The sequence below is a fragment of the Hyla sarda genome, unplaced genomic scaffold (assembly GCF_029499605.1).
Source record: "Hyla sarda isolate aHylSar1 unplaced genomic scaffold, aHylSar1.hap1 scaffold_144, whole genome shotgun sequence".
NCBI lineage: Eukaryota > Metazoa > Chordata > Amphibia > Anura > Hylidae > Hyla > Hyla sarda.
In genome coordinates this window covers 23,884-39,659 of record NW_026608070.1, presented here as the reverse complement: position 1 = coordinate 39,659, position 15,776 = coordinate 23,884, and the positions used below count along the sequence as shown (strand labels likewise).

The 15,776-nt window shown below is 46.1% G+C and overlaps 7 non-coding genes across 7 annotated transcripts; all 7 read right to left on the bottom strand.

The window, feature by feature from the left end:
* Nucleotides 1-490: 490 nt before the first annotated feature.
* LOC130307834 (U2 spliceosomal RNA) lies at nt 491-681 on the bottom strand. Its single transcript, XR_008856977.1, has one exon. It is a non-coding gene; the product is annotated as a U2 spliceosomal RNA (small nuclear RNA).
* Nucleotides 682-2,758: 2,077 nt separating this feature from the next.
* On the bottom strand, nt 2,759-2,949 carry LOC130307833 (U2 spliceosomal RNA). The gene has a single exon (XR_008856976.1). It is a non-coding gene; the product is annotated as a U2 spliceosomal RNA (small nuclear RNA).
* A 2,088-nt stretch (nt 2,950-5,037) lies between these two features.
* Nucleotides 5,038-5,228, bottom strand: LOC130307832 (U2 spliceosomal RNA). Its single transcript, XR_008856975.1, has one exon. It is a non-coding gene; the product is annotated as a U2 spliceosomal RNA (small nuclear RNA).
* A 2,081-nt stretch (nt 5,229-7,309) lies between these two features.
* Nucleotides 7,310-7,500, bottom strand: LOC130307830 (U2 spliceosomal RNA). Its single transcript, XR_008856973.1, has one exon. It is a non-coding gene; the product is annotated as a U2 spliceosomal RNA (small nuclear RNA).
* Nucleotides 7,501-9,586: 2,086 nt separating this feature from the next.
* Nucleotides 9,587-9,777, bottom strand: LOC130307829 (U2 spliceosomal RNA). Its single transcript, XR_008856972.1, has one exon. It is a non-coding gene; the product is annotated as a U2 spliceosomal RNA (small nuclear RNA).
* A 2,091-nt stretch (nt 9,778-11,868) lies between these two features.
* On the bottom strand, nt 11,869-12,059 carry LOC130307776 (U2 spliceosomal RNA). The gene has a single exon (XR_008856935.1). It is a non-coding gene; the product is annotated as a U2 spliceosomal RNA (small nuclear RNA).
* Nucleotides 12,060-14,144: 2,085 nt separating this feature from the next.
* On the bottom strand, nt 14,145-14,335 carry LOC130307828 (U2 spliceosomal RNA). Its single transcript, XR_008856971.1, has one exon. It is a non-coding gene; the product is annotated as a U2 spliceosomal RNA (small nuclear RNA).
* Between the last annotated feature and the right edge of the window lie 1,441 nt (nt 14,336-15,776).

Genomic DNA, 15,776 nt, shown 5'->3' with positions numbered 1-15,776 from the left:
GAACAGCCAGGAGACCCCCCCATGTTATGTTACATAGTTACATAGTTAGTACGGTCGAAAAAAGACATATGTCCATCAAGTTCAACCAGGGAATTAAGGGGTAGGGGTGTGGCGCGATATTGGGGAAGGGATGAGATTTTATATTTCTTCATAAGCATTAATCTTATTTTGTCAATTAGGAACATTCAGCACCCACCCGCTATCAAGGCAGCTGCCTATCATGTCATGCCCTACCTGCACAGGTGTGCTGGCTACTCAAATGATCCAATTAAGGAGGCCATTTAGTCAGCAGCAGCAGAAGTCCTGTGCCTGGACGCTCCAACAGCGGCCAGACACAAGCAGAAGCAGCAGAAGCAGCAGCAGCACCACCTTTTGTTTTTTGGCTGCAGCAGCAGCAGCAGCAGCAGCAAGGCCCACAGGGCTGGCTAGCTGGCTAGCCAGCAAGCAGGTAGCAATGAAAGTAGGAATCTTTCTTTTTAACCCTGTAAGGGGGTGGTGCACTGTACCCGAAGATACTGCCATATCGGGTCAATGCATAGGGCGACGGAAGCAAGCTTCGAAATCGGCCCCCGTTCTCAAAAATCCATTTAATATATGGTCCCCAGATAGGGGACGTATCAGATATTAAACTGATAAGAACAGATACTACACTTGATCTTAGCCAAAAGGCCGAGAAGCGATAACCGTGAAAGGGGCGGGCCCAACAAGGTCCCCTTCATGGGCACTATCACCGCTTGCTGTCAGGGAGGCTGCCAGACAATTTTCCATGCACACTCTGGGCTGGGGGGCAGTCAACCACCAGTACACACAGCAGAACCTAAACCCATACCATTATTGCTAAGCAGCAAGACAGGGGCCCATTGCACTCCCACGGGGCCTTTTTAAATGCAATCCATAACCCGGATTTGCCAGGAACCCTTCTTACTCCTCCTACTTGCATGTGACACTGGGCTTAGGATCTGCATAGGAAACACACACACAAGCACACACCTACCTTTGTTGCCTGCAGATGCCTCCTTGGCTGTCCCCAAACGGTATCAAACCAACACCCACGGGAAGCTGTAAGCATAGAGGACATGCCTGCACCCCATTGGACTTACCTGTGTGGGTTAAATCCGGGTTATTTGACAACCTATGGCGGTGATGGTTCTGCTCAGGCAGAGCAGTGCTGATGCTCCTCATAAAGCTGTCGCTGCTGTGAAGGTTCTAGGTGACATCACAATCCCTATGGTTACATACACAACAAAGCTGGGTTGTTGTTGTTTACACTCTGCAAGGCCTGTGGAAGTGAGTGACATCATAGCACTGTAGTTCTGAGGGTTCTAGATGGATGCAACAATCTCCTGTTGCTTCTATGAAGGCCATAATAGACGACATCACCAAACAGCTCCATAGTCACATACACAGCAAAGGAGAGATGTTGTTTACACCTAGTGATGTCAGTGGTATTGAGTGACATCACAGCACAGTGCTAAGGCTCCTGGGCCTGGACACAGCAGCGGCTGCAATATCTCAACGGAGAATACGTTTATATATATGTGTGTGTGTGCGCGTATATATATATATATATATATATATATATATATATATATTTCTCCGCCGAAATCACTTTTAAACCCATTTCCACCTTTTTTTCCCTTCTCTTCCTCTTACTTTTTTTTCACGTTTTTTTACGTTTTTCTCCTTTTCGCCTCTTTTCTGGGCGTATTATTCTTCTTTTTCTTCTTTTTTTTCGTCTAATGCATACCCCATCAGTGCAGCAATGCTTATTCAATACCGCCAGCAGATGGAGACACTGGGGGATAATTTTCTAAGGATTTATACTGATTTTTCCTGTCTGAATTTGTCGCACAGAAAGTTGCAGGCCAAATATGTGTGACATTTCTGCGACTTTAGCTTCTAGAGCATTTTTACAACATTATACATAGGTGCTGAATACATAAAAAGCGACTGTTCAGCGACAGACAAGTCGCATCGGCTGAAAGTAGGCCAGAATGTCAGTCCATGTTGGAGCAGGTTTAGATACAGTCTAAAGCATAGATCTCAAAGTCTGTGCACAGAATTTAGCAAGGGCCTCGCACCTTCTGATGCATCAGGTAGGTGCACTATAGCATAGCCTAACCCTCTGTACTTTGGTCTATATTGATGCGGGACATAGACAGCCAGCTGATGACCAATCCATTAGTGCAATGGATGGCTGGAAGCATTTGTCTTTGCCTTTGCAATACCACAGAAGCAATGCATGGTCAATGTACAGCAATGACACACCTGTGTGAACAGCCAGGAGACCCCCCCATGTTATGTTACATAGTTACATAGTTAGTACGGTCGAAAAAAGACATATGTCCATCAAGTTCAACCAGGGAATTAAGGGGTAGGGGTGTGGCGCGATATTGGGGAAGGGATGAGATTTTATATTTCTTCATAAGCATTAATCTTATTTTGTCAATTAGGAACATTCAGCACCCACCCGCTATCAAGGCAGCTGCCTATCATGTCATGCCCTACCTGCACAGGTGTGCTGGCTACTCAAATGATCCAATTAAGGAGGCCATTTAGTCAGCAGCAGCAGAAGTCCTGTGCCTGGACGCTCCAACAGCGGCCAGACACAAGCAGAAGCAGCAGAAGCAGCAGCAGCACCACCTTTTGTTTTTTGGCTGCAGCAGCAGCAGCAGCAAGGCCCACAGGGCTGGCTAGCTGGCTAGCCAGCAAGCAGGTAGCAATGAAAGTAGGAATCTTTCTTTTTAACCCTGTAAGGGGGTGGTGCACTGTACCCGAAGATACTGCCATATCGGGTCAATGCATAGGGCGACGGAAGCAAGCTTCGAAATCGGCCCCCGTTCTCAAAAATCCATTTAATATATGGTCCCCAGATAGGGGACGTATCAGATATTAAACTGATAAGAACAGATACTACACTTGATCTTAGCCAAAAGGCCGAGAAGCGATAACCGTGAAAGGGGCGGGCCCAACAAGGTCCCCTTCATGGGCACTATCACTGCTTGCTGTCAGGGAGGCTGCCAGACAATTTTCCATGCACACTCTGGGCTGGGGGGCAGTCAACCACCAGTACACACAGCAGAACCTAAACCCATACCATTATTGCTAAGCAGCAAGACAGGGGCCCATTGCACTCCCACGGGGCCTTTTTAAATGCAATCCATAACCCGGATTTGCCAGGAACCCTTCTTACTCCTCCTACTTGCATGTGACACTGGGCTTAGGATCTGCATAGGAAACACACACACAAGCACACACCTACCTTTGTTGCCTGCAGATGCCTCCTTGGCTGTCCCCAAACGGTATCAAACCAACACCCACGGGAAGCTGTAAGCATAGAGGACATGCCTGCACCCCATTGGACTTACCTGTGTGGGTTAAATCCGGGTTATTTGACAACCTATGGCGGTGATGGTTCTGCTCAGGCAGAGCAGTGCTGATGCTCCTCATAAAGCTGTCGCTGCTGTGAAGGTTCTAGGTGACATCACAATCCCTATGGTTACATACACAACAAAGCTGGGTTGTTGTTGTTTACACTCTGCAAGGCCTGTGGAAGTGAGTGACATCATAGCACTGTAGTTCTGAGGGTTCTAGATGGATGCAACAATCTCCTGTTGCTTCTATGAAGGCCATAATAGACGACATCACCAAACAGCTCCATAGTCACATACACAGCAAAGGAGAGATGTTGTTTACACCTAGTGATGTCAGTGGTATTGAGTGACATCACAGCACAGTGCTAAGGCTCCTGGGCCTGGACACAGCAGCGGCTGCAATATCTCAACGGAGAATACGTTTATATATATGTGTGTGTGTGCGCGTATATATATATATATATATATATATATATATATATATATATATATATTTCTCCGCCGAAATCACTTTTAAACCCATTTCCACCTTTTTTTCCCTTCTCTTCCTCTTACTTTTTTTTCACGTTTTTTTACGTTTTTCTCCTTTTCGCCTCTTTTCTGGGCGTATTATTCTTCTTTTTCTTCTTTTTTTTCGTCTAATGCATACCCCATCAGTGCAGCAATGCTTATTCAATACCGCCAGCAGATGGAGACACTGGGGGATAATTTTCTAAGGATTTATACTGATTTTTCCTGTCTGAATTTGTCGCACAGAAAGTTGCAGGCCAAATATGTGTGACATTTCTGCGACTTTAGCTTCTAGAGCATTTTTACAACATTATACATAGGTGCTGAATACATAAAAAGCGACTGTTCAGCGACAGACAAGTCGCATCGGCTGAAAGTAGGCCAGAATGTCAGTCCATGTTGGAGCAGGTTTAGATACAGTCTAAAGCATAGATCTCAAAGTCTGTGCACAGAATTTAGCAAGGGCCTCGCACCTTCTGATGCATCAGGTAGGTGCACTATAGCATAGCCTAACCCTCTGTACTTTGGTCTATATTGATGCGGGACATAGACAGCCAGCTGATGACCAATCCATTAGTGCAATGGATGGCTGGAAGCATTTGTCTTTGCCTTTGCAATACCACAGAAGCAATGCATGGTCAATGTACAGCAATGACACACCTGGAACAGCCAGGAGACCCCCCCATGTTATGTTACATAGTTACATAGTTAGTACGGTCGAAAAAAGACATATGTCCATCAAGTTCAACCAGGGAATTAAGGGGTAGGGGTGTGGCGCGATATTGGGGAAGGGATGAGATTTTATATTTCTTCATAAGCATTAATCTTATTTTGTCAATTAGGAACATTCAGCACCCACCCGCTATCAAGGCAGCTGCCTATCATGTCATGCCCTACCTGCACAGGTGTGCTGGCTACTCAAATGATCCAATTAAGGAGGCCATTTAGTCAGCAGCAGCAGAAGTCCTGTGCCTGGACGCTCCAACAGCGGCCAGACACAAGCAGAAGCAGCAGAAGCAGCAGCAGCAGCACCTTTTGTTTTTTGGCTGCAGCAGCAGCAGCAGCAGCAGCAAGGCCCACAGGGCTGGCTAGCTGGCTAGCCAGCAAGCAGGTAGCAATGAAAGTAGGAATCTTTCTTTTTAACCCTGTAAGGGGGTGGTGCACTGTACCCGAAGATACTGCCATATCGGGTCAATGCATAGGGCGACGGAAGCAAGCTTCGAAATCGGCCCCCGTTCTCAAAAATCCATTTAATATATGGTCCCCAGATAGGGGACGTATCAGATATTAAACTGATAAGAACAGATACTACACTTGATCTTAGCCAAAAGGCCGAGAAGCGATAACCGTGAAAGGGGCGGGCCCAACAAGGTCCCCTTCATGGGCACTATCACTGCTTGCTGTCAGGGAGGCTGCCAGACAATTTTCCATGCACACTCTGGGCTGGGGGGCAGTCAACCACCAGTACACACAGCAGAACCTAAACCCATACCATTATTGCTAAGCAGCAAGACAGGGGCCCATTGCACTCCCACGGGGCCTTTTTAAATGCAATCCATAACCCGGATTTGCCAGGAACCCTTCTTACTCCTCCTACTTGCATGTGACACTGGGCTTAGGATCTGCATAGGAAACACACACACAAGCACACACCTACCTTTGTTGCCTGCAGATGCCTCCTTGGCTGTCCCCAAACGGTATCAAACCAACACCCACGGGAAGCTGTAAGCATAGAGGACATGCCTGCACCCCATTGGACTTACCTGTGTGGGTTAAATCCGGGTTATTTGACAACCTATGGCGGTGATGGTTCTGCTCAGGCAGAGCAGTGCTGATGCTCCTCATAAAGCTGTCGCTGCTGTGAAGGTTCTAGGTGACATCACAATCCCTATGGTTACATACACAACAAAGCTGGGTTGTTGTTGTTTACACTCTGCAAGGCCTGTGGAAGTGAGTGACATCATAGCACTGTAGTTCTGAGGGTTCTAGATGGATGCAACAATCTCCTGTTGCTTCTATGAAGGCCATAATAGACGACATCACCAAACAGCTCCATAGTCACATACACAGCAAAGGAGAGATGTTGTTTACACCTAGTGATGTCAGTGGTATTGAGTGACATCACAGCACAGTGCTAAGGCTCCTGGGCCTGGACACAGCAGCGGCTGCAATATCTCAACGGAGAATACGTTTATATATATGTGTGTGTGTGCGCGTATATATATATATATATATATATATATATATATATATTTCTCCGCCGAAATCACTTTTAAACCCATTTCCACCTTTTTTTCCCTTCTCTTCCTCTTACTTTTTTTTCACGTTTTTTTACGTTTTTCTCCTTTTCGCCTCTTTTCTGGGCGTATTATTCTTCTTTTTCTTCTTTTTTTTCGTCTAATGCATACCCCATCAGTGCAGCAATGCTTATTCAATACCGCCAGCAGATGGAGACACTGGGGGATAATTTTCTAAGGATTTATACTGATTTTTCCTGTCTGAATTTGTCGCACAGAAAGTTGCAGGCCAAATATGTGTGACATTTCTGCGACTTTAGCTTCTAGAGCATTTTTACAACATTATACATAGGTGCTGAATACATAAAAAGCGACTGTTCAGCGACAGACAAGTCGCATCGGCTGAAAGTAGGCCAGAATGTCAGTCCATGTTGGAGCAGGTTTAGATACAGTCTAAAGCATAGATCTCAAAGTCTGTGCACAGAATTTAGCAAGGGCCTCGCACCTTCTGATGCATCAGGTAGGTGCACTATAGCATAGCCTAACCCTCTGTACTTTGGTCTATATTGATGCGGGACATAGACAGCCAGCTGATGACCAATCCATTAGTGCAATGGATGGCTGGAAGCATTTGTCTTTGCCTTTGCAATACCACAGAAGCAATGCATGGTCAATGTACAGCAATGACACACCTGTGTGAACAGCCAGGAGACCCCCCCATGTTATGTTACATAGTTACATAGTTAGTACGGTCGAAAAAAGACATATGTCCATCAAGTTCAACCAGGGAATTAAGGGGTAGGGGTGTGGCGCGATATTGGGGAAGGGATGAGATTTTATATTTCTTCATAAGCATTAATCTTATTTTGTCAATTAGGAACATTCAGCACCCACCCGCTATCAAGGCAGCTGCCTATCATGTCATGCCCTACCTGCACAGGTGTGCTGGCTACTCAAATGATCCAATTAAGGAGGCCATTTAGTCAGCAGCAGCAGAAGTCCTGTGCCTGGACGCTCCAACAGCGGCCAGACACAAGCAGAAGCAGCAGAAGCAGCAGCAGCACCACCTTTTGTTTTTTGGCTGCAGCAGCAGCAGCAGCAGCAGCAAGGCCCACAGGGCTGGCTAGCTGGCTAGCCAGCAAGCAGGTAGCAATGAAAGTAGGAATCTTTCTTTTTAACCCTGTAAGGGGGTGGTGCACTGTACCCGAAGATACTGCCATATCGGGTCAATGCATAGGGCGACGGAAGCAAGCTTCGAAATCGGCCCCCGTTCTCAAAAATCCATTTAATATATGGTCCCCAGATAGGGGACGTATCAGATATTAAACTGATAAGAACAGATACTACACTTGATCTTAGCCAAAAGGCCGAGAAGCGATAACCGTGAAAGGGGCGGGCCCAACAAGGTCCCCTTCATGGGCACTATCACTGCTTGCTGTCAGGGAGGCTGCCAGACAATTTTCCATGCACACTCTGGGCTGGGGGGCAGTCAACCACCAGTACACACAGCAGAACCTAAACCCATACCATTATTGCTAAGCAGCAAGACAGGGGCCCATTGCACTCCCACGGGGCCTTTTTAAATGCAATCCATAACCCGGATTTGCCAGGAACCCTTCTTACTCCTCCTACTTGCATGTGACACTGGGCTTAGGATCTGCATAGGAAACACACACACAAGCACACACCTACCTTTGTTGCCTGCAGATGCCTCCTTGGCTGTCCCCAAACGGTATCAAACCAACACCCACGGGAAGCTGTAAGCATAGAGGACATGCCTGCACCCCATTGGACTTACCTGTGTGGGTTAAATCCGGGTTATTTGACAACCTATGGCGGTGATGGTTCTGCTCAGGCAGAGCAGTGCTGATGCTCCTCATAAAGCTGTCGCTGCTGTGAAGGTTCTAGGTGACATCACAATCCCTATGGTTACATACACAACAAAGCTGGGTTGTTGTTGTTTACACTCTGCAAGGCCTGTGGAAGTGAGTGACATCATAGCACTGTAGTTCTGAGGGTTCTAGATGGATGCAACAATCTCCTGTTGCTTCTATGAAGGCCATAATAGACGACATCACCAAACAGCTCCATAGTCACATACACAGCAAAGGAGAGATGTTGTTTACACCTAGTGATGTCAGTGGTATTGAGTGACATCACAGCACAGTGCTAAGGCTCCTGGGCCTGGACACAGCAGCGGCTGCAATATCTCAACGGAGAATACGTTTATATATATGTGTGTGTGTGCGCGTATATATATATATATATATATATATATATATATATATATATATATTTCTCCGCCGAAATCACTTTTAAACCCATTTCCACCTTTTTTTCCCTTCTCTTCCTCTTACTTTTTTTTCACGTTTTTTTACGTTTTTCTCCTTTTCGCCTCTTTTCTGGGCGTATTATTCTTCTTTTTCTTCTTTTTTTTCGTCTAATGCATACCCCATCAGTGCAGCAATGCTTATTCAATACCGCCAGCAGATGGAGACACTGGGGGATAATTTTCTAAGGATTTATACTGATTTTTCCTGTCTGAATTTGTCGCACAGAAAGTTGCAGGCCAAATATGTGTGACATTTCTGCGACTTTAGCTTCTAGAGCATTTTTACAACATTATACATAGGTGCTGAATACATAAAAAGCGACTGTTCAGCGACAGACAAGTCGCATCGGCTGAAAGTAGGCCAGAATGTCAGTCCATGTTGGAGCAGGTTTAGATACAGTCTAAAGCATAGATCTCAAAGTCTGTGCACAGAATTTAGCAAGGGCCTCGCACCTTCTGATGCATCAGGTAGGTGCACTATAGCATAGCCTAACCCTCTGTACTTTGGTCTATATTGATGCGGGACATAGACAGCCAGCTGATGACCAATCCATTAGTGCAATGGATGGCTGGAAGCATTTGTCTTTGCCTTTGCAATACCACAGAAGCAATGCATGGTCAATGTACAGCAATGACACACCTGTGTGAACAGCCAGGAGACCCCCCCATGTTATGTTACATAGTTACATAGTTAGTACGGTCGAAAAAAGACATATGTCCATCAAGTTCAACCAGGGAATTAAGGGGTAGGGGTGTGGCGCGATATTGGGGAAGGGATGAGATTTTATATTTCTTCATAAGCATTAATCTTATTTTGTCAATTAGGAACATTCAGCACCCACCCGCTATCAAGGCAGCTGCCTATCATGTCATGCCCTACCTGCACAGGTGTGCTGGCTACTCAAATGATCCAATTAAGGAGGCCATTTAGTCAGCAGCAGCAGAAGTCCTGTGCCTGGACGCTCCAACAGCGGCCAGACACAAGCAGAAGCAGCAGAAGCAGCAGCAGCACCACCTTTTGTTTTTTGGCTGCAGCAGCAGCAGCAGCAGCAAGGCCCACAGGGCTGGCTAGCTGGCTAGCCAGCAAGCAGGTAGCAATGAAAGTAGGAATCTTTCTTTTTAACCCTGTAAGGGGGTGGTGCACTGTACCCGAAGATACTGCCATATCGGGTCAATGCATAGGGCGACGGAAGCAAGCTTCGAAATCGGCCCCCGTTCTCAAAAATCCATTTAATATATGGTCCCCAGATAGGGGACGTATCAGATATTAAACTGATAAGAACAGATACTACACTTGATCTTAGCCAAAAGGCCGAGAAGCGATAACCGTGAAAGGGGCGGGCCCAACAAGGTCCCCTTCATGGGCACTATCACTGCTTGCTGTCAGGGAGGCTGCCAGACAATTTTCCATGCACACTCTGGGCTGGGGGGCAGTCAACCACCAGTACACACAGCAGAACCTAAACCCATACCATTATTGCTAAGCAGCAAGACAGGGGCCCATTGCACTCCCACGGGGCCTTTTTAAATGCAATCCATAACCCGGATTTGCCAGGAACCCTTCTTACTCCTCCTACTTGCATGTGACACTGGGCTTAGGATCTGCATAGGAAACACACACACAAGCACACACCTACCTTTGTTGCCTGCAGATGCCTCCTTGGCTGTCCCCAAACGGTATCAAACCAACACCCACGGGAAGCTGTAAGCATAGAGGACATGCCTGCACCCCATTGGACTTACCTGTGTGGGTTAAATCCGGGTTATTTGACAACCTATGGCGGTGATGGTTCTGCTCAGGCAGAGCAGTGCTGATGCTCCTCATAAAGCTGTCGCTGCTGTGAAGGTTCTAGGTGACATCACAATCCCTATGGTTACATACACAACAAAGCTGGGTTGTTGTTGTTTACACTCTGCAAGGCCTGTGGAAGTGAGTGACATCATAGCACTGTAGTTCTGAGGGTTCTAGATGGATGCAACAATCTCCTGTTGCTTCTATGAAGGCCATAATAGACGACATCACCAAACAGCTCCATAGTCACATACACAGCAAAGGAGAGATGTTGTTTACACCTAGTGATGTCAGTGGTATTGAGTGACATCACAGCACAGTGCTAAGGCTCCTGGGCCTGGACACAGCAGCGGCTGCAATATCTCAACGGAGAATACGTTTATATATATGTGTGTGTGTGCGCGTATATATATATATATATATATATATATATATATATATATATATATATTTCTCCGCCGAAATCACTTTTAAACCCATTTCCACCTTTTTTTCCCTTCTCTTCCTCTTACTTTTTTTTCACGTTTTTTTACGTTTTTCTCCTTTTCGCCTCTTTTCTGGGCGTATTATTCTTCTTTTTCTTCTTTTTTTTCGTCTAATGCATACCCCATCAGTGCAGCAATGCTTATTCAATACCGCCAGCAGATGGAGACACTGGGGGATAATTTTCTAAGGATTTATACTGATTTTTCCTGTCTGAATTTGTCGCACAGAAAGTTGCAGGCCAAATATGTGTGACATTTCTGCGACTTTAGCTTCTAGAGCATTTTTACAACATTATACATAGGTGCTGAATACATAAAAAGCGACTGTTCAGCGACAGACAAGTCGCATCGGCTGAAAGTAGGCCAGAATGTCAGTCCATGTTGGAGCAGGTTTAGATACAGTCTAAAGCATAGATCTCAAAGTCTGTGCACAGAATTTAGCAAGGGCCTCGCACCTTCTGATGCATCAGGTAGGTGCACTATAGCATAGCCTAACCCTCTGTACTTTGGTCTATATTGATGCGGGACATAGACAGCCAGCTGATGACCAATCCATTAGTGCAATGGATGGCTGGAAGCATTTGTCTTTGCCTTTGCAATACCACAGAAGCAATGCATGGTCAATGTACAGCAATGACACACCTGTGTGAACAGCCAGGAGACCCCCCCATGTTATGTTACATAGTTACATAGTTAGTACGGTCGAAAAAAGACATATGTCCATCAAGTTCAACCAGGGAATTAAGGGGTAGGGGTGTGGCGCGATATTGGGGAAGGGATGAGATTTTATATTTCTTCATAAGCATTAATCTTATTTTGTCAATTAGGAACATTCAGCACCCACCCGCTATCAAGGCAGCTGCCTATCATGTCATGCCCTACCTGCACAGGTGTGCTGGCTACTCAAATGATCCAATTAAGGAGGCCATTTAGTCAGCAGCAGCAGAAGTCCTGTGCCTGGACGCTCCAACAGCGGCCAGACACAAGCAGAAGCAGCAGAAGCAGCAGCAGCACCACCTTTTGTTTTTTGGCTGCAGCAGCAGCAGCAGCAGCAGCAAGGCCCACAGGGCTGGCTAGCTGGCTAGCCAGCAAGCAGGTAGCAATGAAAGTAGGAATCTTTCTTTTTAACCCTGTAAGGGGGTGGTGCACTGTACCCGAAGATACTGCCACATCGGGTCAATGCATAGGGCGACGGAAGCAAGCTTCGAAATCGGCCCCCGTTCTCAAAAATCCATTTAATATATGGTCCCCAGATAGGGGACGTATCAGATATTAAACTGATAAGAACAGATACTACACTTGATCTTAGCCAAAAGGCCGAGAAGCGATAACCGTGAAAGGGGCGGGCCCAACAAGGTCCCCTTCATGGGCACTATCACTGCTTGCTGTCAGGGAGGCTGCCAGACAATTTTCCATGCACACTCTGGGCTGGGGGGCAGTCAACCACCAGTACACACAGCAGAACCTAAACCCATACCATTATTGCTAAGCATCAAGACAGGGGCCCATTGCACTCCCACGGGGCCTTTTTAAATGCAATCCATAACCCGGATTTGCCAGGAACCCTTCTTACTCCTCCTACTTGCATGTGACACTGGGCTTAGGATCTGCATAGGAAACACACACACAAGCACACACCTACCTTTGTTGCCTGCAGATGCCTCCTTGGCTGTCCCCAAACGGTATCAAACCAACACCCACGGGAAGCTGTAAGCATAGAGGACATGCCTGCACCCCATTGGACTTACCTGTGTGGGTTAAATCCGGGTTATTTGACAACCTATGGCGGTGATGGTTCTGCTCAGGCAGAGCAGTGCTGATGCTCCTCATAAAGCTGTCGCTGCTGTGAAGGTTCTAGGTGACATCACAATCCCTATGGTTACATACACAACAAAGCTGGGTTGTTGTTGTTTACACTCTGCAAGGCCTGTGGAAGTGAGTGACATCATAGCACTGTAGTTCTGAGGGTTCTAGATGGATGCAACAATCTCCTGTTGCTTCTATGAAGGCCGTAATAGACGACATCACCAAACAGCTCCATAGTCACATACACAGCAAAGGAGAGATGTTGTTTACACCTAGTGATGTCAGTGGTATTGAGTGACATCACAGCACAGTGCTAAGGCTCCTGGGCCTGGACACAGCAGCGGCTGCAATATCTCAACGGAGAATACGTTTATATATATGTGTGTGTGTGCGCGTATATATATATATATATATATATATATATATATATATATATTTCTCCGCCGAAATCACTTTTAAACCCATTTCCACCTTTTTTTCCCTTCTCTTCCTCTTACTTTTTTTTCACGTTTTTTTACGTTTTTCTCCTTTTCGCCTCTTTTCTGGGCGTATTATTCTTCTTTTTCTTCTTTTTTTTCGTCTAATGCATACCCCATCAGTGCAGCAATGCTTATTCAATACCGCCAGCAGATGGAGACACTGGGGGATAATTTTCTAAGGATTTATACTGATTTTTCCTGTCTGAATTTGTCGCACAGAAAGTTGCAGGCCAAATATGTGTGACATTTCTGCGACTTTAGCTTCTAGAGCATTTTTACAACATTATACATAGGTGCTGAATACATAAAAAGCGACTGTTCAGCGACAGACAAGTCGCATCGGCTGAAAGTAGGCCAGAATGTCAGTCCATGTTGGAGCAGGTTTAGATACAGTCTAAAGCATAGATCTCAAAGTCTGTGCACAGAATTTAGCAAGGGCCTCGCACCTTCTGATGCATCAGGTAGGTGCACTATAGCATAGCCTAACCCTCTGTACTTTGGTCTATATTGATGCGGGACATAGACAGCCAGCTGATGACCAATCCATTAGTGCAATGGATGGCTGGAAGCATTTGTCTTTGCCTTTGCAATACCACAGAAGCAATGCATGGTCAATGTACAGCAATGACACACCTGTGTGAACAGCCAGGAGACCCCCCCATGTTATGTTACATAGTTACATAGTTAGTACGGTCGAAAAAAGACATATGTCCATCAAGTTCAACCAGGGAATTAAGGGGTAGGGGTGTGGCGCGATATTGGGGAAGGGATGAGATTTTATATTTCTTCATAAGCATTAATCTTATTTTGTCAATTAGGAACATTCAGCACCCACCCGCTATCAAGGCAGCTGCCTATCATGTCATGCCCTACCTGCACAGGTGTGCTGGCTACTCAAATGATCCAATTAAGGAGGCCATTTAGTCAGCAGCAGCAGAAGTCCTGTGCCTGGACGCTCCAACAGCGGCCAGACACAAGCAGAAGCAGCAGAAGCAGCAGCAGCACCACCTTTTGTTTTTTGGCTGCAGCAGCAGCAGCAGCAGCAGCAAGGCCCACAGGGCTGGCTAGCTGGCTAGCCAGCAAGCAGGTAGCAATGAAAGTAGGAATCTTTCTTTTTAACCCTGTAAGGGGGTGGTGCACTGTACCCGAAGATACTGCCATATCGGGTCAATGCATAGGGCGACGGAAGCAAGCTTCGAAATCGGCCCCCGTTCTCAAAAATCCATTTAATATATGGTCCCCAGATAGGGGACGTATCAGATATTAAACTGATAAGAACAGATACTACACTTGATCTTAGCCAAAAGGCCGAGAAGCGATAACCGTGAAAGGGGCGGGCCCAACAAGGTCCCCTTCATGGGCACTATCACTGCTTGCTGTCAGGGAGGCTGCCAGACAATTTTCCATGCACACTCTGGGCTGGGGGGCAGTCAACCACCAGTACACACAGCAGAACCTAAACCCATACCATTATTGCTAAGCAGCAAGACAGGGGCCCATTGCACTCCCACGGGGCCTTTTTAAATGCAATCCATAACCCGGATTTGCCAGGAACCCTTCTTACTCCTCCTACTTGCATGTGACAATGGGCTTAGGATCTGCATAGGAAACACACACACAAGCACACACCTACCTTTGTTGCCTGCAGATGCCTCCTTGGCTGTCCCCAAACGGTATCAAACCAACACCCACGGGAAGCTGTAAGCATAGAGGACATGCCTGCACCCCATTGGACTTACCTGTGTGGGTTAAATCCGGGTTATTTGACAACCTATGGCGGTGATGGTTCTGCTCAGGCAGAGCAGTGCTGATGCTCCTCATAAAGCTGTCGCTGCTGTGAAGGTTCTAGGTGACATCACAATCCCTATGGTTACATACACAACAAAGCTGGGTTGTTGTTGTTTACACTCTGCAAGGCCTGTGGAAGTGAGTGACATCATAGCACTGTAGTTCTGAGGGTTCTAGATGGATGCAACAATCTCCTGTTGCTTCTATGAAGGCCATAATAGACGACATCACCAAACAGCTCCATAGTCACATACACAGCAAAGGAGAGATGTTGTTTACACCTAGTGATGTCAGTGGTATTGAGTGACATCACAGCACAGTGCTAAGGCTCCTGGGCCTGGACACAGCAGCGGCTGCAATATCTCAACGGAGAATACGTTTATATATATGTGTGTGTGTGCGCGTATATATATATATATATATATATATATATATATATATTTCTCCGCCGAAATCACTTTTAAACCCATTTCCACCTTTTTTTCCCTTCTCTTCCTCTTACTTTTTTTTCACGTTTTTTTACGTTTTTCTCCTTTTCGCCTCTTTTCTGGGCGTATTATTCTTCTTTTTCTTCTTTTTTTTCGTCTAATGCATACCCCATCAGTGCAGCAATGCTTATTCAATACCGCCAGCAGATGGAGACACTGGGGGATAATTTTCTAAGGATTTATACTGATTTTTCCTGTCTGAATTTGTCGCACAGAAAGTTGCAGGCCAAATATGTGTGACATTTCTGCGACTTTAGCTTCTAGAGCATTTTTACAACATTATACATAGGTGCTGAATACATAAAAAGCGACTGTTCAGCGACAGACAAGTCGCATCGGCTGAAAGTAGGCCAGAATGTCAGTCCATGTTGGAGCAGGTTTAGATACAGTCTAAAGCATAGATCTCAAAGTCTGTGCACAGAATTTAGCAAGGGCCTCGCACCTTCTGATGCATCAGGTAGGTGCACTATAGCATAGCCTAACCC